The sequence below is a fragment of the Bubalus bubalis genome, chromosome 7, assembly GCF_019923935.1.
Source record: "Bubalus bubalis isolate 160015118507 breed Murrah chromosome 7, NDDB_SH_1, whole genome shotgun sequence".
Taxonomy (NCBI): domain Eukaryota; kingdom Metazoa; phylum Chordata; class Mammalia; order Artiodactyla; family Bovidae; genus Bubalus; species Bubalus bubalis.
This window is the reverse complement of record NC_059163.1, coordinates 26005509-26031484: the sequence shown is the minus strand read 5'-3', so window position 1 is coordinate 26031484 and position 25976 is coordinate 26005509. Positions and strand designations below refer to the sequence as shown.

Here is a 25976-nt window from a genome sequence, read left to right as displayed (position 1 = left end):
GCCTCAAGCTGCCAGTTCTCAGATATGAGATGACAAACAGCTCGGGAAGAGAAGTCCATGTCATGGGGATTCCAATCACGGCTCTGCTGTGTACTGGTCATGGTACCGAGAGCTCAGATCAATCCCTCTGAGATTAAGTTTCTGGGTTTTTTTTTTTTATAAATTTATTTTTTTATTTATTTTTGGCTGCCCTGGCTTCTCATTGCGGTGGTTTCTCTTGTTGCAGAGCAGTCTCTAGGCACGTGGGCTTCACTAATTGTGGCTCCCAGGCTCTGAAGCACAGGGTCAATAGTTGTGGTGAATGGGCTTAGTTGCTCTGGGTAACGTGGGGTCTTCCAGGGACAACCCACATCGGCAGGTGGATCCTCAACCATAGACCACCTGAGAAATCCCCAACTGCATTTCCCTGTGTGTGTCAGTCACTGAATCGTGTCCAACTCTTTTCGACCCCGTGGACTGCAGCTCGCCAGGCTCCTCTGTCCATGGAATTGTCCAGGCAAGAATACTGGAGTGGGTTGCCATTCTCTTCTCCAGGGGCTCTTCCCAACCCAGGAATCAAACCTGGGTCTCCTGCATTGCAGGCAGATTCTTTACTGTCTGAGCCACCAGGGAAGCATTTTCTTATGATTGTCCTATTTAATGCACTAATTTGACTTGTTTGTGTAAATGAGGGCATAGGGATTTTAAGTTTCTGATTATACCCTTTTAGCTCAGAGGAAATGTAGTTTGAAAGACAGTACCAACTAGGCCCAAGTTCGGAATGAGAATTCAAAGAAAAAGACCATATTCTCTGGAGAACTTGAGTAGGAATCGTTCTGATTCTGAAACACATCAGAGCTCCTTGGCTGAATACGGAAGAGGACCCTCAGACTGCTGAAGGGAGCTCTGAGACAAGTGCTTTCTTTCATCTCCTGGTGTATGAACTTTAAAAATGGCTGGTTATATGGGCACATGTATGTAGCACAGGCTGAGTAATTTGAAAAGGTAGTGTTTTTGAGCACAAGATGTGGCCTTTAGGGAAAATCATGATGTCAAAAGATAACTCTTGGGTGGACAGGCAGGAGTTGAGGACAAGTAGAAACGGAACAATAATCTTTTTTTAAAAATTAATTAATTGACTTATTTATTTACTTATTTTTTGGCCACACTGGGTCTTCATTGCTGCGAGCAGGCTTTCTCTAGTTGTGGCGAGCATGGCTACTCTCTAGTTGCGGTGTGTGGGTTCCTTATTGTGGTGGCTTCTCTTGTTTTGGCACACGAGCTTAGCTGCTCCAAGGTGGGATCTTCCCGGACCCAGGGATCAAGCCTGTGTTCCCTGCCTTGGCAGGCAGATTCTTTACCCCTGGACCACCAGGGATATCCAGGAACAGTACTCTTTTGATAGACAGTTGCAAAATTGTTCTTAAAGCTCCAGGCACTCGGTGACAACAAATATGGCCTCTTCTATCTCACCTGGACCCAGAAGCCACATGAGAAAGATTTTTGTCCCTTGTACTTGTGTTAGTCGCTCAGTCGTGTCCAGCTCTTTGACCCCATGAACGCCTCTGTCCATGGGATTTCCCAGGCGAGAATACTGGAGTGGTTTGCCATTCCCTGCTCCCTTGTAAGTTCCAATAATTGTCTCTCAGGATATAAAAGGGGGCTTCATGCTGTGCTCTGTAGCTGAGTCTTCTGTGGAGGTGGGGGATTGCAAGAACCGGTGCCTCCTGAGGACATCCCTGGGCAGTAGGGAGAGCTCTGAGCTTCTTATACGCAGCTCCAGCCTCCCTGCCTCTCCAACCCTTGCGATGACCCTCTCGCCCTGCTGCCCGATCCTGTACTTTACTTGTCCTTTCGCTCTTCTACTCTCTGCGCTTTTTCACTTGGGCAAGGGCTGCAGATACCTGGGACATGAACACAAACCCCAAACAGCAGTACGGTTTGCATCCCCTCAGAGGACCCAGGACTAGGCTTCCCCAGAGGTGGAGTCAGGAGAACTGAGAACTGTGGTAACTTACCCTCTAAGCATTTTTTCCACTTGAGCAAGTGGTTGAGAAGATGGGAAGGAGGCAGCTGCAGTGGCCTTTGACCCCCAGAAACTTTTCCAGGAGGCCTGGCATCATGGGAATTTGCTCAGTATGCTTTGAGGAGGTATTTCAATCCTGCTGGGACCAGACTCAGAGCAGTTTTTGGCTTGCCTGGAGTCTTAGGTTTGAATGTCACTGTCTAGAAATCTAGTATTTGATTTCCTAACCAGTTGTTCCTTCCCGTGGAAAATTCATGTAACACATTATTAGGTTTCCTGAGAGGTATGCAATAAGACTCCCTTACTGTAATGAGAAAAGGGACATTTTTCTTGTGGCACATAATGATAACTGCTATTGTTATTCATTGGGTTACATATGCTCACAGGCTATGTGCTGAACACTAGCCATGTACAAAGGAATGCTGTATGGTTCCCTCTGAAGGAGGTTTGATGATAAAAGACCATGTTTCATTCCTGGGATAACATGGTCTTACTTCTGACAAATGTATTCCAAGCAGGAATCACCCCTCCATGCCCAACCAGTAACGACTGGCACTCAAGTATCTGTCTGAGCTTTGTAAAGGGTATGAAGTCTCAGGCTGAGATCACACAAAAGTTATAGTGGAAATCCTTTCTCCCAGTTCTAAATGTGGGCACATTAGTTAGCACAAATAAGTTTGGATGATGCTGATTTAGAATATGAGCCAATTTGTAGTTCTGCATCCTTGCATCAAAATGGCTTAAAGTTGGGACTTCTCTGGTGGTCCAGTAGTTAAGAGTCTGTGCTTCTAATGGAGGGGGTATGAGTTCAATCCCTGGTCAGGGAACTAAGATCCCACAGGATGGGCAGCATGACCAAAAAGCAAAACAAAAAAAATGGCTTAAATAGTCCATCTCAAACTTGACTACACATTAAAATTACCTAAGAAGTTAATAGCAAAAGAACTGATGCCTGGCTCCCCCAAAGATTCTAATTTAATTGATAAGAGAGGGTAGCTTGGTGTTGGACATTTTCATAGCTGCCCTCGTGATTCTAACGGGCAGTGAAGTTTGAGAACCACTGGTTTAAGCTGTAAGTCAAAGCGATAAAGAGAAACAATGAATGGCTAGAAACTGAGAGGGAGAAGAAAGATACGCAGATATGAAGGGGTCATGAGAATAGCAGCAGGAGGAGAATCAACAAGGCAAATCAACGGACTCTCTGGGGGTCCAGTGGTTAAAAATCTGCCTTCCGGTGCAGGGGATTCAGGTTCAATCCCTGGTCAGGGAGCTAAGATTCCACATGCTGCACAGAGCAACTAAGCCCATGTGCCACAACTAAAGAGAAGCCCGCATGCCACACCTAAGACCCAGCACAGCCAAATAATAATAATAATAACAACGCCAGACGTAAAACGTAACAAGTGTGATTCAAAAAAAAGAAAAAAAAAAAGTAAATCGAGAAGGGCAGCAAGTAGAGCAGATCCTCAAGAATGGGGGCAGCAAAGGGGGCGACAGAGGATGAGATGGTTGGATGGCATCACCGACTCGATGGATGGAAGTTGGAGCAAACTCCAGGGGATAGTGAAGGACAGGAAAGCCTGGTGTGCTGCAGTCCCTGAGATCACAAAGAGTCGGACATGACTTAGCGACTGAACAACAACACGGTGCAAAAACAGAGCCCTGCTGAGGTCTCTGGACCTCCCAGGACCCAGAGAGGCCTGCAGGGCATGGCTGCTCCAGCAGTGTCTCTTGCTGTTGCATTTCTATGGGATCTGTTTCTCACGATCGCTTCTTAAAAAGCTCATCAAGTGACACGTGGGCGTGGGCAGGGGCACACTTGTCTGGCCCTCCTGGGAGCACCTGTGGCCCAAGCTGTTATCACGTGCCATCGCCCCGGGAGCTCATCTTTACTGGCAGGTGTTGGGGCCACTGTTTTGAGTGGGCGGCACCATAGCCATCACACTGCAGTTGCTGTGTCCACTCTGCATGCCATTTCTGGATGGTGCCCCCGTGAAACCAACCAAGAAAGAAAGATGGCTTGACGCCATCGAACTTACTCTATCTAATGAGGTGTACAATGCAAAGACAACATGTAGAGGTCCCTAGAGATGGTGCCCCGTGATGACCTAGAGAGGTGGGATGGGGGGAGGGGTAGGAGGGAGGCTAAAGAGGGAGAGAATATATGTATACATACAGCTGATTCGTTTAGTTGTACAGCAGAAACTAACGCAACATTGTAAAGCAATTATACTCCAATAATAAAATTCTTAAAAAAGAAAAGAAGCCCTCAGTGAAACAAGCACTTGAGCTTGTTTTATTGATTTCATCCATCCCTGGTTTTTAAAAATCACATTTGCTATAGTCTTAGCACTAGTCCCCCATTTCTTGGGACCCAGGGATAGAGAAATGGTTTCTGGAAAGAGTTGTTGAAAGCCAGTCACCACACATGTCCTTAATGGTACATCCAAGCTTTGAGGGTCCTGGCAGTTTTGTCCTGTTCGGGATAATTCCACTGTTAGAAACCTGTTATGTCTTGTGCATATGTGCTCAGTCGATTCGGTCATGTCCAACTCTATGGACTGAAGCCCACCAGGCTCCGCTGTCCATGGGATTCTCCAGGCAAGAATATTGGAGTGGGTTGCCATGCCCTCCTCCAGTGGGTCTTCCCAACTCAGGGATCAAACCCATGTCTCTAATGTCTCCTGCATTGGCAGACAGGTTCTTTACCACTAGCGTCATCTGGGAAGCCCAAATGCTAAGGAATTAAATAATGTTATGTCTTATTTAATTATAACTGCTTCAAGATCACACGTGGTCTAATAAGGTCCTGGCAAGAGGTTTAAAGCATAGGTTTAGAAACACTAAAAACCCCACGCAGGTGATTAGCTTTCAAAGGCTGGGAACCCCTGGGTCTGTCTGGCTAGACATGACCCCTAAGATTCTTTCTTCTATAAGGCTTCCCTGGTGGCTCAGATGTTAAAGAACCTGCCTGCAATGCAAGAGACCCAAGTTCGATCCCTGGGTCGGGAAGATCTCCTGGAGAAGGGAATGGCTACCCACTCCAATATTCTTGCCTGGAGAATCCCCATGGACAGAGGCTACAGTCCATGGGGTTGCAAAGAGTCAGACACGACTGAGCCACCTGTCTTCTCATGGTCCTGTTAAACCTCTGGCATCCTACCTAGCATGTGGCAGTTTTGAGGAGCCTAGTGTGTCCTTAGTAAAGGGCCGTAATACCAGCCTTACTCTGCTTCTGCTTCTGTCACTAACACTTTTTGTTCTGCGGCCCACTGATCTAGAGCCCCCCGTCACTCTTTCCACTTGCTGCCAGATTGTCTGTTCATCGGTGCATTTGAAAGATGCCATTTCTCCACTCCCCCCTTATTATGCTGTCAAACTCCTGTCTGATGCTGTGTTGGCTTAGCAAGCAGGATGTGTGAAATTATCCCTGGGATGGTTGCTTGATCGGTGTGTTTATGGTTTATGTATGGGAGGGTTGCTACATTGTTTTCGTGAAGACTGTGACTCTGGCCTTTTAAAAAAATAACTTATTTTTGATTGTAGGATAATTACCTTACAACATTGTGATGGTTTCTGCCATATATCAGCATGAACCTGCCACAGGTATCCATACGTCCCCTCCCTCTTCTACCCGCCTCCCACCTCCCTCGCCTCCCACCCCTCTAGGTTGTCACAGAGCACCAGCTTTGGGTTCCCTGTGTCATACAGCAAACTCCCATTGGCTATCTATTTTGAAAGGATTTTTGGAATCTTTCCTTAAAGGTGTCTCTTGGGAATCAGCCATTGGTATTTATTGATTATAAATGAGTGAGGTTGACAAATCCTTTGACACGGAAAATCCCCTTTCGTGGAGCTGTCCCTGGAGTGAGATGTTTTTGTAACCTTCCATTCTTCACCCTCATGACTTTAAAGGAGCAAAAGATGAAAGAGAACCATTGTTTTTCACTAGCAGCTGAGTATTATTTACATTAAAAAAAAATTAGTTAAAAAAAAGTTTTTTTAATCAGTTTTACCCTTTGACTTGTTCCCTTGCTTCCTTTAGGTATTTGCTCAAATGTCAGCCTCCCCTGTACAGCCAGTTAAAAATTGCAGCTGCAGCCCCCAAATTACATTAAATTATTAAAAAAGGGGACTTACCTAGTATTCCAGTGGTTAAGACTTGCACTTCTACTGCAGCAGGTATGGGTTCAATCCTTGGTCAGGGAACTAAGATCCTGCATGCTGCATGGCACAGAAAAACTGCAGCTTTCTTCCTACATGTCTCCAACCCTTTTTATTTTCACTTATGAGACATACACTCATAAAGTTACTCATTCTGTTTCCTCTCATTGGATGATAAACTTCTCAATGGCAGAGCTTTTGTTCCTTGTGGTATCCCCAGTGCTTGGAATGGTCCTTGGCACATGATATGTGCTCAGTGAATGTTTGTGGAGGAAAACATACCCAATGAAAACAAAAATGTGCCCAGTAGCAGCTGTGCGGCCCAGTGGATGGATGCGAGTACAGCCTCTGAGCCAGGTTGCCGGACTTTGGATCCCAGCTTTAGCAGTTGCTGGTCGAGTGCCTTAACCTCTGACATAGTTTTATTATCAGTAAAATGGATGTAACAGCAATCTCTCCCTCACTGGTGTCATAAGCTGCTATATAAACATTGACTGTTATGGATCTTGTCACTGGAGAGGGTGTGCACTCTCTCTCAACTGAGGGTTTCTTTTTTCTTTTTTTTGCCATACCTCACAGCAAGCCGGATCTTAGTTCCCAGACCAGGGATCAAACCTGTGCCCACTGCAATGGAAGGGCAGAGTCTTAATCCCTGGACTGCCAGGGGAGTCCCCAGCTGAGGTTTTTAAAGCTGGTCAGCTGCAAGCTTGCCAGCTGTGAACCACCTTTACCGTCACATGGTGATTCACGATCTGGGAGTCAAGGCGACTCAGAGGGACCCCGAAACGAGGATGCAGATGGATCCCTCATGACTTTATTTGAGCCTTGGATCCAGTCAGCTCCTGCTGCTGCTGCTGTTTAGTCGCTTCAGTCGTGTCTGACTCTGCAATCTCATGGACTGTAGCCCGCCAAGCTCCTCCATCAATAGTATTTTCCAGGCAGGAATACCAGAGTGGGTTGCCATTTCCCTGTCCAGGGGATCTTCCCCACTCAGGGGTTGAATTGGCATCTCCTGCTTGGCAGGTGGAATCTTTACCACTGAGTCACCTGGGAAGCCCTGATCTAGTCAGGTCCTAGCCTTTTGGTTGTGTGACCCAATAAACCTCTATGCTTAAAGAAAGGGCTTCCCAGGTGGTGCTAGTGGTAAAGAACCCACCTGCCAATGCAGGTTTGATCCATGGGTCAAGAAGATCCTCTGGAGAAGGGCATGGAAACCCACTCCGGTATTCTTGCTTTGAGAATCTCATGGGCGGAGGAGCCTGGTGGGCTATGGTCCATAGCGTCACAAAGAATTGGACACAACTGAATCGACTTAGCACCTACACATGCGTGCTTAAATCGAGAAGAAAAAAAAAGAAAAGACTTCGCTGCAGTGGGCAGGCTGAGCCCCTTCCTTCTTGCTGCCACCCCTGTTCCCTTATGGTCAAGAGTCTCATCACCAAACTGACCACACCTTTCACCAAAGAAGGATCCTGTTTGAAGGCTTTCTCCCCTCTGGAAAATGAGATTGACTGGCTCCCTCCTCCCTTTGCATGCACCCCCACTCTGTGCTTCTCTGGGTGAGGTAGCTCTCCAGCCCCGCCTTGGGGTTAGGTCCTGGGAGCCCGACTTTGGTGACGCTTCCTAGGTCCCCAGTGAAGCCTCACCAGAGTCAGGGCCTCTGCTGTCACCTGTCACTTGGAGGCTGGGACTCCTTTTTCAGTCCCCTGTTCCACAGCAGTGCTGTGCAGTGGTTATGGGCACTGGCCTCCAATCGAGCAGGACTTGGTCAGCAACCTGCCCCTTACTGGGAGGGCTGGGCCCATTGCCTTCACCCCCTGCTTTCCTTTTGTTTCCTCTGGGAAGTGAAGACAGTCATCGTTGCTTTGTATGAAGGCTGGGATAATAAAGACCACACGTGTGAAGGAAAAACCTGGGCCCGGGGCTTGCCGCGCCTCCCTTCAGTCAGCCAGTGAAGCCAGTGCCTGTGAGAGGAGGCATTTGCATCCTTCGCTAAGAAGTGCTCTCTTCCTTACATCTCGCCCAATTTCCCTGCCCCAGAGTCCAGAAAATGTGGCGAGAGAGCGTGATTCAGGGAGCAGGGATGGGCTTATGTTTCCTGCCAGTGAAAGTCAAACCCAAACCGGACTGAAATCAGATTTGTCAGAAGAAGAAAGCAAGGGGAAAAGGTGACCTGCTGGACTGTAGATGGAAGAGAATTTTACGATGGTGGGGGTCAGAGGTCACTGACAAAGCCCCTCTCCTGACCCCCCGAGGGATCTTTCTGGAGAAACTGCTGCCTGCTTTATGGAAGTCGAGGCACCCAGAAATGGAAGTGAGTGTGAAAGTCACTTGTGTCTGACTCTTTACAACCCCATGGTCTGTCCCTGGAATTCTCCAGGCAAGAATACTGGAGTGGGTTGCCGTTCCCTTCTCCAGGGGATCTTCCCAACCCAGGGACTGAACCAGGGTCTCCTGTATTGCAGGTGGATTTTTTACCACCTAAATCCCAGGACCAGAGACACAGAATTAGGAAGAGAAGCCAAGCTTGCTTATACAAGTCAGCCATATCCGGGCCCCTGTGACAACTCCAAGGCCAGGCTCTTTCCTTTCATCTTATGGCTTTTCCTTCCTCGGTGCCAGGAACTGATAATTTGGTGTGTTTCTGTTTTATGTGATGATTCTCCCCTCTTGTTCTTCATCATCTTTCATGTATCATATCATCTTCCCATAACAATTTCTCAATGTGTGAAACACATTTAAACAACTTGCATCAAAATCAGCTGTGGTGCCTGTTTAACATGCAAATCCCTGCATCCCCCAGATCAGACTGTCTGGGGCAGGGGGGGAACCTGTTTTTGTAGCAAACTGGCCAAGTGATTCTAACGTCCACTGAAGCACACAGCCTGCGCTGCTGGGAGACGCACCCGCAGCCTTCCTCTGGCTGTGAAGTCATTCCTGTGGATCTTTTTTTGTCTCTTTGGCCCACACTGAACCTCAAATGATGGGATCAGTGTCAGTTTGAGCGATTCCATGGTTATTCCTCGAGATGAAAGACTAGCTCCATGCCTCTTTTTGGCCGTGGTGTATAAGTGAAATTCAAAATTCAGATTTTCAACCTTAAATAGAGACTGGAGATGATTTTTGTCTTATCGGAGCTCTTTCACAAACATTTTTGAACACAACCCCAGTGCACAGTAATGTTCAAAAATAGCAATAGTGTTCGGTCTGCCTTCTGTCCAAGGGCATGATGGCTTGCAGCAGTTTCTAAAAATAGGTCTTCCTGGTCCAGGTCACTAAGCAGGAATGGCCTCTACGTCACTCTGTTTACACAATTTCCCATCTGACTCCTTCATAACAACAGTGCGGACTGGATGAGGCCTGGGGGCCCTCGGGGGCCTGTGGGAACTCTGGGTGTCTGCTGCATCCCCATGAGTGTGTTTGGATTCGGGGCCCTTTCAACCTTTGCTTCGTGACTCCTCATCCCCTTTCCATCACTGTCTCAAAATCAGGGGCAGAGGTCAGAAACTCCAAGTCATTCCACAAGATCCTAACAAACAGAAAAATAAGCTCACGTTCAGAAATGTAAGACCCACAGTGTTTTCCTTTGTTTAATCTGTCTTTCATTTTTCCTCTGTGCACACTTGTGAGTTTACGAGACATCATAGAGTTGCAAATGTAACTTCCAGACCTTTCAGCAGAATGTTCAGAAAAGGTTTGTCTTTGATTTTGTTTTGAAACAGTCCTGCAATAGTGAGAGGTCTCCTCTTTTGTGTAGTAGTTCATGGCACCCCTATCCTTTCCCCTAAATGCAGATGACATGAGTGGTATTAGAATGAAAATTTCTTGGAATTAACATTTTAAAATTAAGGACATGAGATAAAAGTATGGGGACACTTGACACTGAATATACATGAGGTGACTGAACTGGCCACCGAGTCTTCACATTTGTAAGATTTTTAGTAAGTTCTGAAGAAGTGGGTTAATTTGTGTCAAATGCAAAATGTTATCTCTAGGAATCAATTTTGATTTACTAGTTAGCCTGCCACCTCTAAATAAATAATTCTTACAAGCTCTCACCTGTTAGCTTTGGATGTTCTAAGCCAGGGGTCCCCAACCTCCAGGATCTAATGCCTGATGATCCAAGGTGGAGCTGATGTAATAAGAATAGAAATAAAGCGCACGATAAATGTAATGTGTTTGAAATAGGTATTATTATTACTCTATTATATGGAAGAGGAAACAAACTTTTTAATAGGGTAGCCTGGCCAAGGGAACACATTTTGAATTTGAGCTCCAGCCTGTCTTACATGAACATCCAGGCTTTTGAGTCAGTAGGTGTTCAGAGGAGCAGGCAAGCTGGTTTTCTGTGGTTGCTCAAACCCCCATACCAGCATGAATTCTTCAGCCCCTGGGCAACCACGGTTGGGTTCCATCACCACTTTTATTTGTTTTATTTTAAAGACAGTACTCACTGGTGCCTTTTGTTTTCTCATCATTGTGTATCCACATTCCCTTAAATAAATTAACCCTCCCATCTTGTGTAGCTCATTTGATGGGAGCAAGTCCACATGCCAATAAAAATAGAAACAACACAGCAAGAAGGGAGAAGTGACAGAGGTTTTATGGTTATTGTGATATGAATGCAGGCATATCATTTTTTACTCTTTCCAAACAAAGCAAAAGACCCCCGTAACTTGATTCCAATCACAGTTTGTTCTATTATATATATATATATATATATATATATATAGGCTGCACAGGGTCTTTGTTGCTGCGCATGGGCTTTCTCTAGTTGCAGCGAGTGGGGGCTACTCATCATGCATGGGTTTCTCATTGCAATGGCTTATCTTGTGGATCCTGGACTCTAGGGCATTTGGGCTTCAGCAGTTTTGGTGCATGGGCTTAGTTACCTCCAGGCATGTGGAATCTTCCTGGACCAGGGATCAAACCTGTGTCCCCTGCATTGGCAGGTGGATTTTGAACCACTTGACCACCAGGAAAGTCTTGTTTTATAATTTTTCAATGGTTAAAATACATGATTTATATTGAGATGTTGGAACATCTACCGTTTTATAAGAGAATTTTTGAGATTTTATCACTTCTCTCCCAAATAGCAGATGCTTGATAAATGAGGTTGAATGCAAGTGCTAAACTTGTGAGTACTTAGCCATAGCCCTAGAAAACTCTGTCCATTGCAGGGTGGACTAACCCAACTTCCAAAGAAGATGCAGTTTGTGTTTGTTCTCTGTTCTAGCCAGCACTCTAATGAAGCCCCCTGCTTCTCCCCATCTCAGTACCCACTGTTCTCTGCACACCCCACTCCATCTCTCTCAAATCTGTCCTCTTCTAGGAATTGTTCCTTTACACCTCTTTCCTGGTTTGTCATTCAAATTTGCCTTTCCATTTCTTGCTCCCTCAGAACCTTGCAGGCGGATGACTTGCAAAGCTCCAAAGACATAGAACAGTTGAAGTCCTTTGAGAGAACAATACCATCTTACACTGATACAAAACAGCAGGGCTTCCCAGGTTGCTCAGTGGTAAAGAATCTGCCTCCGATGCAGGAGATGCTGGTTGTATCTCTGGATTGGTTGGATCCCCTGGAGGAGGAAATAGAAACCCACTCCAGTATTCTTACCCGGAGAATCCCGTAGACAAGGAACTTGGCAGGCTACAGTGCATGGAATCGCAAAGAATCAGACACAACTTAGCAACTGGGCACAAGTACACAAATAAAGATATTATTCATATTTTTAAAAGTGATCGTGCAGATTATCAGTATCTTACCATAAAGGAATGTGTTCCCAATGCTGTTATCTCTGTGACAATTGATCAGCACTTTCCTGGGCTTCCCTGACAGCTCAGTTGGTTAAGAATCTGCCTGAAATGCAGGAGACCTGGGTTCAGTCCCTGGGTTGGAAAGATTCCCCTGGAGAAGGAAAAGGCTACCCACTCCAGTATTCTGGCCTGGAGAATTCCATGGACTCTATAGTCCATGGGGTCAAAAAGAGTTGGACACGACTGAGGACTTTCACTTTCACATGGATAGGTGGGTCTTGTCATTAGACGCCTTCTAATCATGGCAACCTACTCCAGTGTTCTTACCTGGAGAATCCCAGGGATGGGAAAGCCTGGTGGGCTGCCGTCTGTGGGGTCGCACAGAGTCGGACACGACTGAAGCAACTTAGCAGCAGCAGCAGCAATCATGGACAGAAGGTGATGTCATCCTTGTAAGGTTGATGCTGGCCCTTCAGCCTATGTGGCTGACTTAGCCCCCTGAAGACTCCTGGTAGTCAGCAGGGAGCCTTGGTGGCCAGTGATGGTGGGCCCTGGGGATGAGGGTTAGAAGATACATCAGCTATCTTGACAATATAATTAAAATGCTCATTTCATGAACTTGTGACAGCCTGGATGGGAGGGGAGTTTGGGGGAGAATGGATACATGTATATGTATGGCTGAATCCCTTTGCTGTTCACCTGAAACTACTTTAACATTGTTAATCGGCTATACCCCAAAACAAAATAAAAAGTTTAATAAAAACGCTCATTTCACAACTTTGGAAATCATCCAAAAGTTGTATTGTGATAATTCAGATGTGAATATCCTCATTTGAATGTAGTGTAAAGAAAGTGATGGGTATGTTTCAGGATGGATTTGCCTTTTTGTAGAATTGTCTGCAGGGTGGGTTTTATCCTAAACTTTTTTTCTCTGCTACTTGACTGTTCCTGAAATAGTAACATGAGCTTGAAACCCAGTATATGCAAGTCTGGGTTTAGCTCTGTCAGTTGCCCTCAGTCGGCACAGTAATAAGACTGTTAACAATTAGATTCCTGGGTTGAAGTAGGCAGTGTGATGCAGGGACACTCTAATAACTTTATACCCATATGTATACATGCAGTGTTTGTGTGTGTGTGAGTCGCTCAGTTGTGACCGACTCTTTGCAACCCCATTGTCTGTCCATGGAATTCTTTAGGCAAAAATACTGGAGTGGTTTGCCATTCCCTTCTCCAGGGGATCTTCCCAACCCAGGGATTGAACCCAGGTCTCCTGCATTGCAGGCAGAGTCTTTACCATCTGCGCTACTAGGGAAGTCATATACATGCAATAGTATATCCCATGTAGGGTTGGCCGATTGAGCACATCAGAAAACAGGATGCCCACTTTATTTGAATTTCAGTGAGCAAATAATTTTTTAATAAAAGTATGTCCCTGATTTTATCTAACAACACTAGTCACATTACAACTTAGATATACAGGGAAAAAAGCAGGCAGGTTCTTTATCTAAATTTTTTTTTTTAATTGAAATCTAGTTAACATAGCATTGTGCTAGTTTCAGGTGTACAGCATAGTAATTCCATATTTTTGCAAATTATATCGCATTACAGGTTAGTACAAGATGATGCATGTAATTCCCTGTGCTATCCAGTGTACACTTGTTGCTTATCTATTTTATGTATAGTAGTCTGTACTGTTCTTGGAGAAGGAAATGGCAACCCACTCCAGTGTTCTTGCCTGGAGAATCCCAGGGACAGGGAGCCTTGTGGGCTGCCGTCTACAGGGTCACACAGAGTCGGACACGACTGAAGCAACTTAGCAGCAGCAGCAGCAGTCTGTACTGTTGACCCCATACTCCTACTTTGTCTCTCCTCTCCTCTTGTTTGGTAGCCACAAATTTGTTTTCTATGAGTCTGTTTCTGTTTTGTGTATACATTCATTCATTGGGTTTTTTTTTTTTTTTAGATTCCACTTATATTCATGCATGCTCAGTGATGTCCAACTCTGTGATCCTATGGACTGTAGTCTGCCAGATTCCTCTGTTCATGGGATCTTTCCAGGCAAAAATACTGGAGTGGGTTGCCATTGCCTAAAGTGTTTGTCTTTCTCTGCTGACTGACTTCACTAAGCATAATATTCTCTAGGTCAATTCACATTGCTGCAAATGGCAGAATTTCATTCTTTTTTGTAGCTGAGTAATTGTGTGTATAAATATCACATTATTTTAATCCAGTCATGTATTCATGTGTTGACGGGCACTTGGTTTGCTTCCATGTCTTGGTTATTGTAAATAGTGCTGCTATTAACATTGGGATTGTGTGTTTCTTTTCATATTAGTGTTTGCATTTTTTTATGGACATATACCCAGGAGTGGAATTGCTAGATCATCTGATAGTTCTATTTTTAGTTTTCTAATGAAACTCCATACTGTTTTCCATAGTCAGTTCAGTTCAGTTCAGTCACTCAGTTGTGTCCAACTCTTTGAGACCCCATGGATTGTAGCACTCCAGGCTTCCCTGTCCATCACCAACTCCCGGAGCTTGCTCAAACTCATGTCCATCTAGTTGGTATGCCATCCAACCATCTTATCCTCTGTTGTCCCTTTCTCTTACCTTCAACCTTTCCCAGCATCAGGGTCTTTTCCAGTGAGTCAGTTCTTCACATCAGATGGCCAAAGTATTGGAGTTTCAGCTTCAACATCAGTCCTTCCAATGAATTCAGGACTGATTTCCTTTAGGATGGACTGGTTGGATCTCCTTGCAGTCCAAGGGACTAAGAGTCTTCTCCAACACCACAGTTCAAAAGCATCAATTCTTCTGCACTCAGCTTTCTTTCTAATCCAACTCTCACATCCATACATGACTACTGGAAAAACCATAGCTTTGACTAGACAGACCTTTGTTGGCAAAGTAATGTCTCTGCTTTTTAATATGTTGTCTAGGTTGGTCATAGCTTTTCTTCCAAGGAGCAAGCACCTTTTAATTTCATGGCTGCAGTCACCATCTGCAGTGATTTTGGAGTCCAAAAAGATAAAGTCTGTCACTGTTTCCGTTGTTTCCCCATCCATTTGTCATGAAGTAATGGGACCGGATGCCATGATCTTAGTTTTCTGAATGTTGAGTTTTAAGCCAACTTTTTCACTCTCCTCTTTCACCTTCATCAAGAGGTTCTTTTAGTTCTTTGCTTTCTGCCATAAGGGTGGTGTCATCTGCATCTGAGGTTATTGATATTTCTCCTGGCAAGCTTGATTCCAGCTTGTGCTTCATCCTGCCTGGCATTTTTCATGATGTACTCTGGATAGATGTTAAATAAGCAGGATGACAATATACAGCCTTGACGTACTCCTTTCCCAATTTGGAACCAGTCCGTTTTCCATAGTAGCTGCACCAATTTACATTCCTACCAACAGTGTACAGGGTTGCCTTTTATTCTAACAAAACTTAATCTGATGTTCCTCACAATCTCACACCTGCTGGAAACAAAACAATAAATTTTAGTCCTAGTCAAGTTAAAAGTTATCCTGATCTAATCATTTGAATAGTCAGTCCATTGAGGTACTGCTCAGGCTTTAACATAAAATGCTGCCTCTCTTCGATGTCATCCTCTGTCTTCACCGCCCAACTGTTTCACCAAAATACTGTCTAGGGGTTTGGCACTGGCAAGTACGGGTCTTTGGACACACTGTCGCCTGCTCGCTAGGCTCTGTCTGCAGTCTTGCCTGTCACTGCTGAGCTCCATGGCAGAATTCTGCAGCTGGTGAATCCATGGTTAGTGTTGGCCTCGGCAATGCCCCTGGAGATCCCTGGCAACCTCCCACTGGCATAGTCAGTCTTGCTTCCATTAGCTTCAAACACCTTAGCATCTGCTAAGTTCTCCATCACAATATCCCCTAGCCCAGGGGTCCACTCCAGCATCATCTCACCCATTTCATCCACCGTAGCTAGTATCCAAGTCTACTGGAATGGCATCCAATATCCAACTAAATTGAGCTGAGCCAGGCTCCCTTTGCAGCAACCTTCTCCTGGAGTCTCTAGTGGAGCAACAGAGCCAAGATTTGTTCACACCCTGGACATTCCCCTCTCTTTCTTCGCATGAATGCCCTGTTCTCCCTGAGACCAGAGACATGAAACCTGAACTTGGTTCTGACAGTATGACTTACCACCAGTCTCTCCCACATTCCTACAATGCCCTAGAATGGCAAGGGTTGGACTTTCTTGTTATTTCTTACTCTGCTCTATGCTTCCTTCCTTCTATAACTCCAAATCTCCTGTCTAAGGCAGGAAAATGCTTATCAAAAAGATATATGTACCCAATTTTGTAGCAACACTGTTTATAGCAGCCATGACATGGAAGCAACCCAGTGCCCATCAACAGATGAATGGATTAAGGTAAAGTGACACTATGCTACTTTGTACTATGGGAAGTCTTTGGTAATTGGAATCCTTCAGGCTCAACCCTGGGTGGATTACAGTGGTTCTCAAAAGTGTGGTCACTAGCCAGGACCTGCTATGCAATGCAAGATCTGGGGCCCTCCTCCAAAATGCTGGGGTGTTAACCTTGTAACTAATGGTTTATCAAGCTTTCCAGGTGGTTCTGATGTACCCTAAAGAACCACAGCTTTAAGATTTCAGCAAATTGTCTTATTCCCTCTCTTACAGTTTCCAAGCCTAAAGGCTTATTCAACGAACCAAATGTACACACGTGTGTGTGCTAAGTCGCTTCATTTGTGTCCGACTCTTTGCGACCCTATGGACTGTGAAATGAAATTTGGACATACTACAACATTGAGGAATCTTGAGCATGTTGCACTAAGTGAAACAATCCAGTCACAAAAAGACAGATACTTATGATCCCATTTGTATGAGGTACCTAGAGTAGTCCAGTTCAGAGACACGAAAAGTAGAATAGTGGTTGCGGGGCCTGGGGGAGGGAGACGGAGTTATTGTTTTATGGGTACAGAGTTTCAGTTTTGTAAGGCAAAAGGAGTTCTGGACAAGGGTGCTGGTGATGGTTGCATAGCAACATGATTGCACTTAAAACCACTGAACTGTACAGAGTTAAAAATGGCTTAAGTTCTTAAGTAACAGGTATTGATTTGAGGAAAGGTCACATGCCTGACTGAAATGGTTATCCGTGGAACGTAATCCTGGATGTTAGAGTTCAGATCTCAATCTGGAAACAGATGTTCCTTATAAATTTGGGTATTTCACCAGATGTTAGTTGAGTTTCTGAACTACCTGAAGTAGATGAAGAAACTGATCCAGTCAATCTGACTCTGGAGTTTAAATAGGCTAGTCAGTCTCACTGTGGCTATTGAGGTAAAAGATTATATATATATATAGTGTTGGGAATTTTTGCATATAATATCATTCTACATGAGAAGTAATGATAAACCATCGGCTTTTCCCCATTTGCTGAAAAGATGAGTCACTGGGAGAGCTTTGTCTGATGGTTTGAATAGGTAGCCTTCTAGCTCCCTTTATTGTTGCTACTCTTCCAGTCATTTGGCATCAGGTGAATGAGCCCATCCTCTCTAGAGGCGGCAACTCGAGGGTGGTATTGGCAGACAGTGGAGCTTTAATTCCCCTTTCCACCTCCCAGTAATTTGCATTAGTTGCCCACCCAATAAAATAATATTCCTTGCTACAAACCATTGATGTTTTCTCAATCTTGTTAAGGATGACTGAAAGGATCTTTAGAAAATGGCTCTGGTGTAAGTGAAAACAGTGAACTTACTATGCAGACTGCAGCTTCAAGATAAGTTCCCTGCAACCTCTACACAATCCACTTGCCACCAGGGAGCCCCCCCTGTAGCAAATTCTGTAGCTCCCACTGTTCTAATCCCATTTCCACGCTGCACAAATTTCCAGGGAGAGAGAAAAAGTCCAAATCCAAATTTCAACATCTAAATATGCCTCTTGTCTATATTCATACACTATATTCGTACACAACAGTGTTCTCATAAGCCCAGGAAATTAGGTAAATAAAGATAGATAAAGTGAAAGTGTCAGTCACTCAGTCATGTCCAACTCTTTGCTACCCAATGGACTGTAGGCTTCCAGGTTCCTCTGTCCATGGGATTCTCCAGGCAAAAATACTGGAGCAGGTTGTCATACCCTCCTCCAGGGGATCCTCCTGATCCAGGAATCGAACCCATAACTCCTGTGGCTCCTGTCTTGCAGGCAGATTCTTTTAACATTAAATTGTTTTAAAAATCAAAGAACCTAGATATTTAATGTCAGCCTTCAAACCACCACCACCAATCCTTATAATGTGAAGCATGAACTCCTAGTCAGATACTGAATACAGTAAGTTTCATTTTGCTCCTGATTAAGAACTGAAATTTATCATATTCTTGTGGAAGAATTAAGAAGTCTTCCCTGGTGACTCAGTGGTAAAGAATCCGCTTGCTAATGCAGGAGACTTGGGTTTGATCTTGGGGTTGGGAAGATCCCCTGGAGAAGGAAATGGCATCCCATTCCAGTATTCTTGCCTGGAGAATTGCATGGACAGAGGAGCCGGTGGGCTACAGTCCATGGGATTGAAAGGGTTGGACACGACTTAGCGATTAAACAACAAGAAAGCACATCGTTTGCTAATTTTTATGAGGAGGCCATGTGGTCCTGTGGAAAGGTACCTACGTAGACTGCACACTGTGCTGACTGCCTGCCTGTATGTGTCTCCTGTCACATTTTTTTTCATTTTTCCAGGAGGGTGGGTCTGCCAGCCCCAGTGCGATTCAAACTGCCTTTTGAGACTGTAGACAAGATGGAGGGTTAGGAAAGAGAAAGGAAGAATGTTCTCCACACTGTCTGTTTAAATTATGATTTAAAGCAGATTTTATTATACCAAATTATCATCAGGCTAATTGCTTGACAGCCTCTCTCCTTACTGCTGGCTGGCGCCATTCAACTGATATACTCGGCTGATATGTGGCTGGGGGCGGTATGGCATAGTCTCCCTAGGGAGAAATCTGGCAGCTGGAAAAATACCCCAAACTCCTCGACATTGTGTGTGCCATCCACATCCCACTTCTAAGTCACAACAGATCTAGCGTAGACAGTAGTGTTTAAGAGTATGTTCCTTGAAATCAGGCTGCCCAGGTTCAAACCTTATTATTACCACTTGTTTGTTTTGTGATCCTGGCAAGTTTTTAATCTCTTGGTGCCTCAGATTCTTCACCTATGAAGTGGGTATAAAAATAGTACCTCCCTAGTAGGGTTGTTGGAAGAGGTAAAATATGTCAAGTACTTCGTATTCTCCCTGATATAAAGTAAGCACCCTGCTAAGAAACTGTTGATAAATACATATATGTCTGTATTGTTGGCTGTTACTCATTGTTTTTATTTTAGCTGTGTAATTTTCCTGGAGATTTAAATGAGTCATTATGCATGCGGGCTCAGTCATGTCTGATTCTTGGTGACCCCATAGACTGCCAGGCTCCTCTGTCCATGGGATTTCCTAGGCTAGAATACTGGAGTGGGTTGCCATTTCTTTCTCCAGGCGATCTTTCCAACCCAGGGATCAAACCTGTGTCTCCTGCACTGGCAGGCGGATTCTTTACCACTGAGCCACCTGGGAAGCTCATGATGAGTCTTTAAGGATGCCATAATTTGGACTTAGAGAATGAACTTAAGTTACCAGGTGGAAAGGATGCAAGAAAGGGATAGTCAGGGAGTTTGGGATAGGCATGTACACACTGATATATTTAAAACGGATAACCAACAAAGACCTACTACATAGTACAGGGAACTCTGCTCAATGTTATATGGCAATCTGGATGGGAGGGGAATTTGGGGGAGCATGGATACAGGTATACACATGGCTGAGTCCCTTTACTGTTCACCTGAAGCTATCACAACATTGTTAACTACATTGTTATACTACAATATAAAATAAAAAGTAAAAAAAAAAAAATTAAAATAAAGAATAGTGTAATTTGTGTTCAGCATGCTCTTTTCCAGAGTTTTCTTTTTATCCTCGAGGATAAAATGTGAACCCAAATGTAATTCCTCTGCCTGCTATTCTTAGCACTAAATGGTAGCTTGGTATTCTCCATTGGGGATATTGGGACTTTGAAGGGATGACCAAGCCCAATACCTTTATTTACTACCTTGTGACCACTAATATTCTTGTGCTGAAATACCTTGGTTTCCCCCAAAGAATTAGAGAACGTGAAGACAGGAGAAAGACTAAGAGTGATAGGATAACCCAGGCCTCTTGGTCCCTGTGGTCAGAGGCAGCACAAAAGGAAGGAGAGAGATTTAAAAGCAAGAAAGGTGACTCTCATCAGTCATGTTAGCAATGAGAAAATATCATGCTTTCTGACTTCTGTATCATAAATGATTTGTGTCCTGCAATTATTGCACAGGGAAGGTATTGCGTTATAACACTTTGGACTTAACTGACATCTTTTGTGATGCTCAGAGGCCTATGGGCATTACTCATCAACCTTGATGTCAACATTCGGTCAGATTGGGATTGAAAAATGTTCATTTGAACACAAAGTGAGCAGGCTCAGCTGCTCTGTGTTCACTTCCCTTGGCCTGTCCTTCAGGATCTGACTCCTTTAGACACACTTGGGAGTTTTCTCCACCAAATACAATTTCCCATGAAATTGAAGGAAAATGGACTAGAAAAAAGAAACTGAGCTTATTAAGTTTCTCCCTAGGCTCACTGCCCAGTTTTCTTTCAGTCTGGAATCTCTATGTGGGAATTTGCAGAATTGGACTAGACTGCTTCTGAACCCACATTTGCTCACTTTTCTCGCCTTAGCTGTGATATTTTGTATCATGCCTGTTCTTGCTGATGACACAGTGTGATTTCTAAAAGTGAGATGTATAGGGCACAGTTTAACCTGAATCACTTACATGATTTTACAAAGTTTATTTATTGAGCATCTAATATGTGACCAGTCATTGCTCTAGGTGCTTTGGACTCAGCCATGGTCTGACATACCTCTGTCCTCATGGAGTTGACATCCTATGAGCAGAGAAAAGGAATAATGAACATTATACATATGTAAAGTATGCAGTATATTAGGTGATGAGTGCTCTGTGGAAAGAAAGCAGACCAGAGGACAAATGTCTGCTTCCATTTCTTCCATTCATAAAATTCTTTCAATTCCTCCTGGGAGTATTGAGGATAAATTTTGCGGCAGTGGGGGGTAGATTATGGGAAATGCCTTTATTATTTATTTCATCTAATCTTTTATTGAAGTATAGTTCATTTGCAATGTTGTGTTACTTTCTGCTCTATAGCATAATTCCATTATACATTTGTATACATTCTTTTTCATTATGGTTTATCACAGGCTATTGAGGACAAACATCTAATTCTAAAAATCATACTCCATGAAAGAACTTTGAGCTTCTGGGCTGTGCCATAAAAGTATAGGCAAGTAAGTGCCCCCTATAGGCATCAAATCTACCTGATATAGTAGATGAGTCTACCTTGCAACTGCTGGAGAACAGTGTAACTGTTACGCACAGATGCAGACCCAAAGAAGTTGAAAATAAGAAAACTACATTTTTTTCATTATTTAGTGAGGCTTTCTCTCCATAGACCCCCATCTCTAACCACGAACGAGTACCCTCAAGGACATGTGTGAATCGTTAAGGACAAATACCATGGCAGTCTGCTGTTCTGAAATCAAGGCCATCTATTAAATATCTCGGTTTGCAGTTTATCAACAGAGTGACAGAAAATCCTCCTGCCTGTGGGTGTTTAAAAGGTAATCAGAGGGAAACAGGATGTGCCTGAGGAGATGAGCTATTAGCTCTTAGAGAAAAGGAGAAAGAAAAACTCACGTTTCCTCAAAAACTCATCTAGTATATTCTTTTTTTCCTCCTCACCACAGTTATTAGTACTGGGAAGAAACTTGATGTTCTAGGTTAGTGAAGACTAGAACCCAAAGATAATAAATGACTCGTTCAGGGTCACTTAGCAAGTCAGTGGCAGAGCCAAAAGTCAAGCCCCCCACCTCCCGGTCCAGTACTGTGGGTTCTATAGCTCCGCTTTCAGGTTGGATCATCAGTACTTTTCAGCACGGATTGCCTAGCCCTCTACAGCTGATTGCTAAGAAGCTGAGAGAGGATAAATGAGAAGTCTAAGGTGTCGGTGAAAAGTGTTTCAGATTTTCAGTAGAAATATGAAGTAGAGGGAGCAGGAAATACAAGACGGGGCTGAGAGTCAGATCTGGGGGACCAGCATGGCGTGGAGAGTCTCTCTTCCAGATTGGGGGTGGTGGGGGGTCTGCTGCACAGTCCAGCGTGAAGGACTTCCTCTTTGCCCGAGTAACCGTCACTGACTCCGAAGAGCGGCGCTTCCAGACGCGAGCACGCAGGCTGCACTGTCCTTCTGCCCGTGAGTGGCCACTGCGCCACCGAAGGGTGATGAGAACACCCGTGCGCTGTCAGTTCAGGTCCTGGTGAAGGTGGCAGAGTGACTGTCCTGTCCCTTCCACCACAAGGAGGTAACGTTTGAGCTCTTCCTCTAGGCTACGTGCTTTGCTTACGTCAGCACGTTCTGTCCTCATATCCGGTAAGTTTGCTGTCAATCCTATTTCAGAGGAGAGAAAACTGAGTCTTGGAGAAGTTTCGTAATAATCTGCCCAGAGTCACAAAGCTAGTGAATGCCACAGTCAGAATTCAAATTTTCCTTCGTAATGGGGAGATGGGAGTGGTTCAAAGTATAGGCTCTGTGAGCAGATTGTCAGGGTTTGAATCCCCACTCCAATGCTTGCTAGCTGTGAGGTGTTCAATGCATTACTTAGCCTCCCCAAGCTTCCCTTGCCTCATCTGTAAAACTGTAACGGTAATCACAGTGTTACATTATAGAATTGCGATGGTTAGAGAATACAACATAGCACCCATTGTCACATAATTAAGTCCTAGTTATATAGTATTTGACTATAGTTCCGCTACAGGTTGAATCACATGAAATTGCCGTCGTAGTCTACCAAAAATTGTCAAATACTGATAGTTTGTATGGTTCAGTGTAATACTACATAGGTATTCATTCTTTGTAAATATAACAATGGTTCCCTTATCCATCTCATACTTTGTGAACGGACAGATGATTTGATTGCTTCAGTACAATCTTTTCTCTTTACTTGCCTGCTCTTTTTAGTTACTCTAAAGAACTACGTAATGATATCATCTCTTCTCATGTTAACGTGTCACCCAGGAGGACATATGCAATGACATAATTCCTGGAGCCACTAATCTGTTGAGCATATTGTCACAGGCAGCTTGAATGGGAGTAGATTCGAAGTGAGCTTAGGTTGTGCAGAACTAGACTAAAAAAATTACTGGTGAAATGAAGAGGGGGTGAACTCCTGGCTCCTTTAAGCCAGTGGGAATGTTCCGCTGGTGGAGGGCATGGCATTCCCGTACTAGATGGCTGGTTGTGAACAACGCATGTCAGGTAGAACCATTTGTCATGTGCACTGGAAAGACCAGCGCCTGGCCAGCAGTAGCAGGTTGTTAAATTTGACACATTCAAATTGAATTTTGTGGCCTGGCTGCCCTTGAACTCTGGTTTGGTGAGAGTAGCTGTGATCGAGAGTAGCTGTGGTGTCTGGGGAGGCTGTGGGGTTGAGGAAGAAAACATGAAACTGGGATAAGATTTTGCCTTCCTGGGGAAGAGGGAGAGTGTGGAAGGAAGGGACAGTTAGGGAGTTTGGGATGGACATGTACACCCTGCTACATTTAAAACGGATAACCAACAAGGACCTACTATATAGCACAGGGAACTCTGCTCAGTGTTACGTGGCAGCCTGTTATGTGAGAGGTGAGTTTGAAGGAGAATGGATACATGTTTATGTATGGCTGAGTCCCTTTGCTGTCCACCTGAAGCTATCACAACGTTGTTAATCGGCTATAGTCCAAAATAAAATTAAAGGTTTTTAAAGAAGATAAAAAGAATTTTGCCTTCTGCAAAGAAAAAAAGGTTACTTTCAAAGGAATGCATCCAGGGTGCAAGATCTAGAGGAGCTTTCTCTCCTGAAAGAGGGTTCTCTGTCCCACTCCCACCTCTGTTCCCATCTCACACCTGCCTCAATCCTGTTTCCTTAAATTTCATATTATAGGAATAGAAATAGCTCTGGAACTCAAGTGGAGCATTCTGGAGGGACAGTCCTGCTAGTTAATACAGGAACAATCTCTAAATACAGTTAGTCTCACCTTCGAAATGTACTGACATCCTCAAGGATGCTTCAGACTTTCTTGGTGTCTGGAGTAGAGATGACTACTGTATTTAGAATATAATGTCCTCTGTGATGTCAGAATGGGGTGTGTGTGTGTGTGTGTGTGTGCGTGCGTGTGCATGCGTGCATGTGTGCTCCCTTTCCTTCATTCTTTCCACATCTAAAAAAAGAATCCAGACGTCTTTTAAAGTTTCTGTAGCAAGGAGGTTTACAGATTACATGTGGATCCATGGTTTGTTTTTTCCCACCATGGCGGGCGTAAACTAATGAAAATGCGTTTGCATAAGCACGAATGCAGACACACTTGGAGTTGTTCTCTTTCTGTGTGCCCTATTCCTTTTCTCTCTCTTTGTGTCTATGGTTACTGTTAAGCTGACCCCTACAGTCTGGGGCAAATACCGAAACTTGAATCAAGCACTGCTTCTCCATACAGCTGCAGAGGCCTGCTGCTTCAGAGGCTCAGATGATCTGTTTAAGTGAAATTCTTTTTGCCAAGATTGCACACACAAAGGTGAGCCGCGTGGCACTCCAGTGTACTGCACTGACTGTTGTTGCTTTGTTTTTTTTATGAGAACGGCCTTTTATAAATTTTTGTCTGCCAGGGTTGAACAGTATTGAACGTTATGCTTCGGAAACAATGACGATAGAAAGATAGTCCTTTCTGTTGAGTTTCCTTCCACTCCTCCTAGTTTCTGTGAGAAACTGTTGCTTGCAAAAACTATAGCTAATTAAAAATTGAACTTATTCAGCTGCCCAGAAACCCGAGTGGGGACTGGCAAGGGGCGGGAGGAAGAGCGGACAGGGGCGCCCTGTGAGTGACGCCCCCAGCGCCATTCATTCTATCGTCCTTCCCTTCCATTTAACCGTCTTCGCATCGTGGTTCTGTGGGGACCGGCAGGAGAGGGCTTACCCGTTGCCACGAGCTCTGTTTGCAACAGTGAGCCAGATTCTGCAGCGCGCGGGCCCCGATTGCCCGGGGCCGGCGTGCCCGCGGCCACTCCAGAAACCGGTTCTGGGCTCTGGCCGCGTGTCCTTCCCCTGACATCAGGGTGCCCGCCGCTGTCAGGCAGGCCGGCCGGCGATTGGCTGGGAGGAGGGCAGTAATCCGAACTGCCTTTTGTACTTGGCTAATCAGGGCAGCCGCCTGATTGCAGGTTCCCAGCGGAGGTGCTTGGGTGGTGTCTGACACCTGTGTCTTAGCTCTCGCCTACGCCTTCCCGGAGCTGCTTCCCCGGGATTCTTTCCGGGCCGGATTCGTGTCTCTATGTCACCTCCCTGCGGCCCCTGAGCCCCCTCGGGCCGCCGGCTTGGCCCTGTGTCGTGCTGGACGAAGATGTCCAACAGATAATCAAGGACAGTGGAAATGCCGGCTTAGACTTCCTTAAGGTAAGTCCTTTTTAAACCAGGTATTTCTCGACCGGATTTCTCCAATTAATTCGACATAAATGCTTGTATCGGGCAGGTAAACTAAAGAAGGTCTGGGGAGTTGTTTCAGTTTAGGCTTTTATGGTGAAATTTGTAAGTGATTTGAGTGTCAGATGTGCTGGCAAAATGATACCAAGGCAGAAATAAAGATGTTCATGGTGAGGGGGTGGGTACTTGACAAACCACTGTCACCCTTGCCGGCAGCTGGCACCTCACTGTGCACTCCTTCCTATTTGATGAGGAGTTCCAGTGATGGTAGAATAAAGTAACTTTTCATCAAGGCCAACAAATGTATATGCTTGTGCCATAGGCTCCTCCCAACCGTGCAATCCTAGGAGCTATCATTTAATTCTCATTCCCACTTCTTTTTAAAGCTGTCTTTAACTTTTTCCTCTTGTGATAGGAAAGCAGTTTTTCTT

At 44.7% G+C, this 25976-nt stretch overlaps 1 protein-coding gene across 2 annotated transcripts in view; it reads left to right on the top strand.

Moving 5' to 3' along the window:
* Window positions 1-25976, top strand: part of SHROOM3 (shroom family member 3) — a 335191-nt gene that overhangs the window by 130569 nt on the left and 178646 nt on the right. The window contains exon 1 of one of the 2 annotated variants that reach the window (XM_044945752.2): window positions 25289-25518. The exons of the other annotated variant lie outside the window; for it this stretch is intronic. The gene's annotated coding sequence lies outside the window, so the exon portion shown is untranslated. Of the gene's footprint in view, window positions 1-25288; window positions 25519-25976 lie in introns of those variants that run through there. 2 annotated transcript variants of the gene reach the window in all.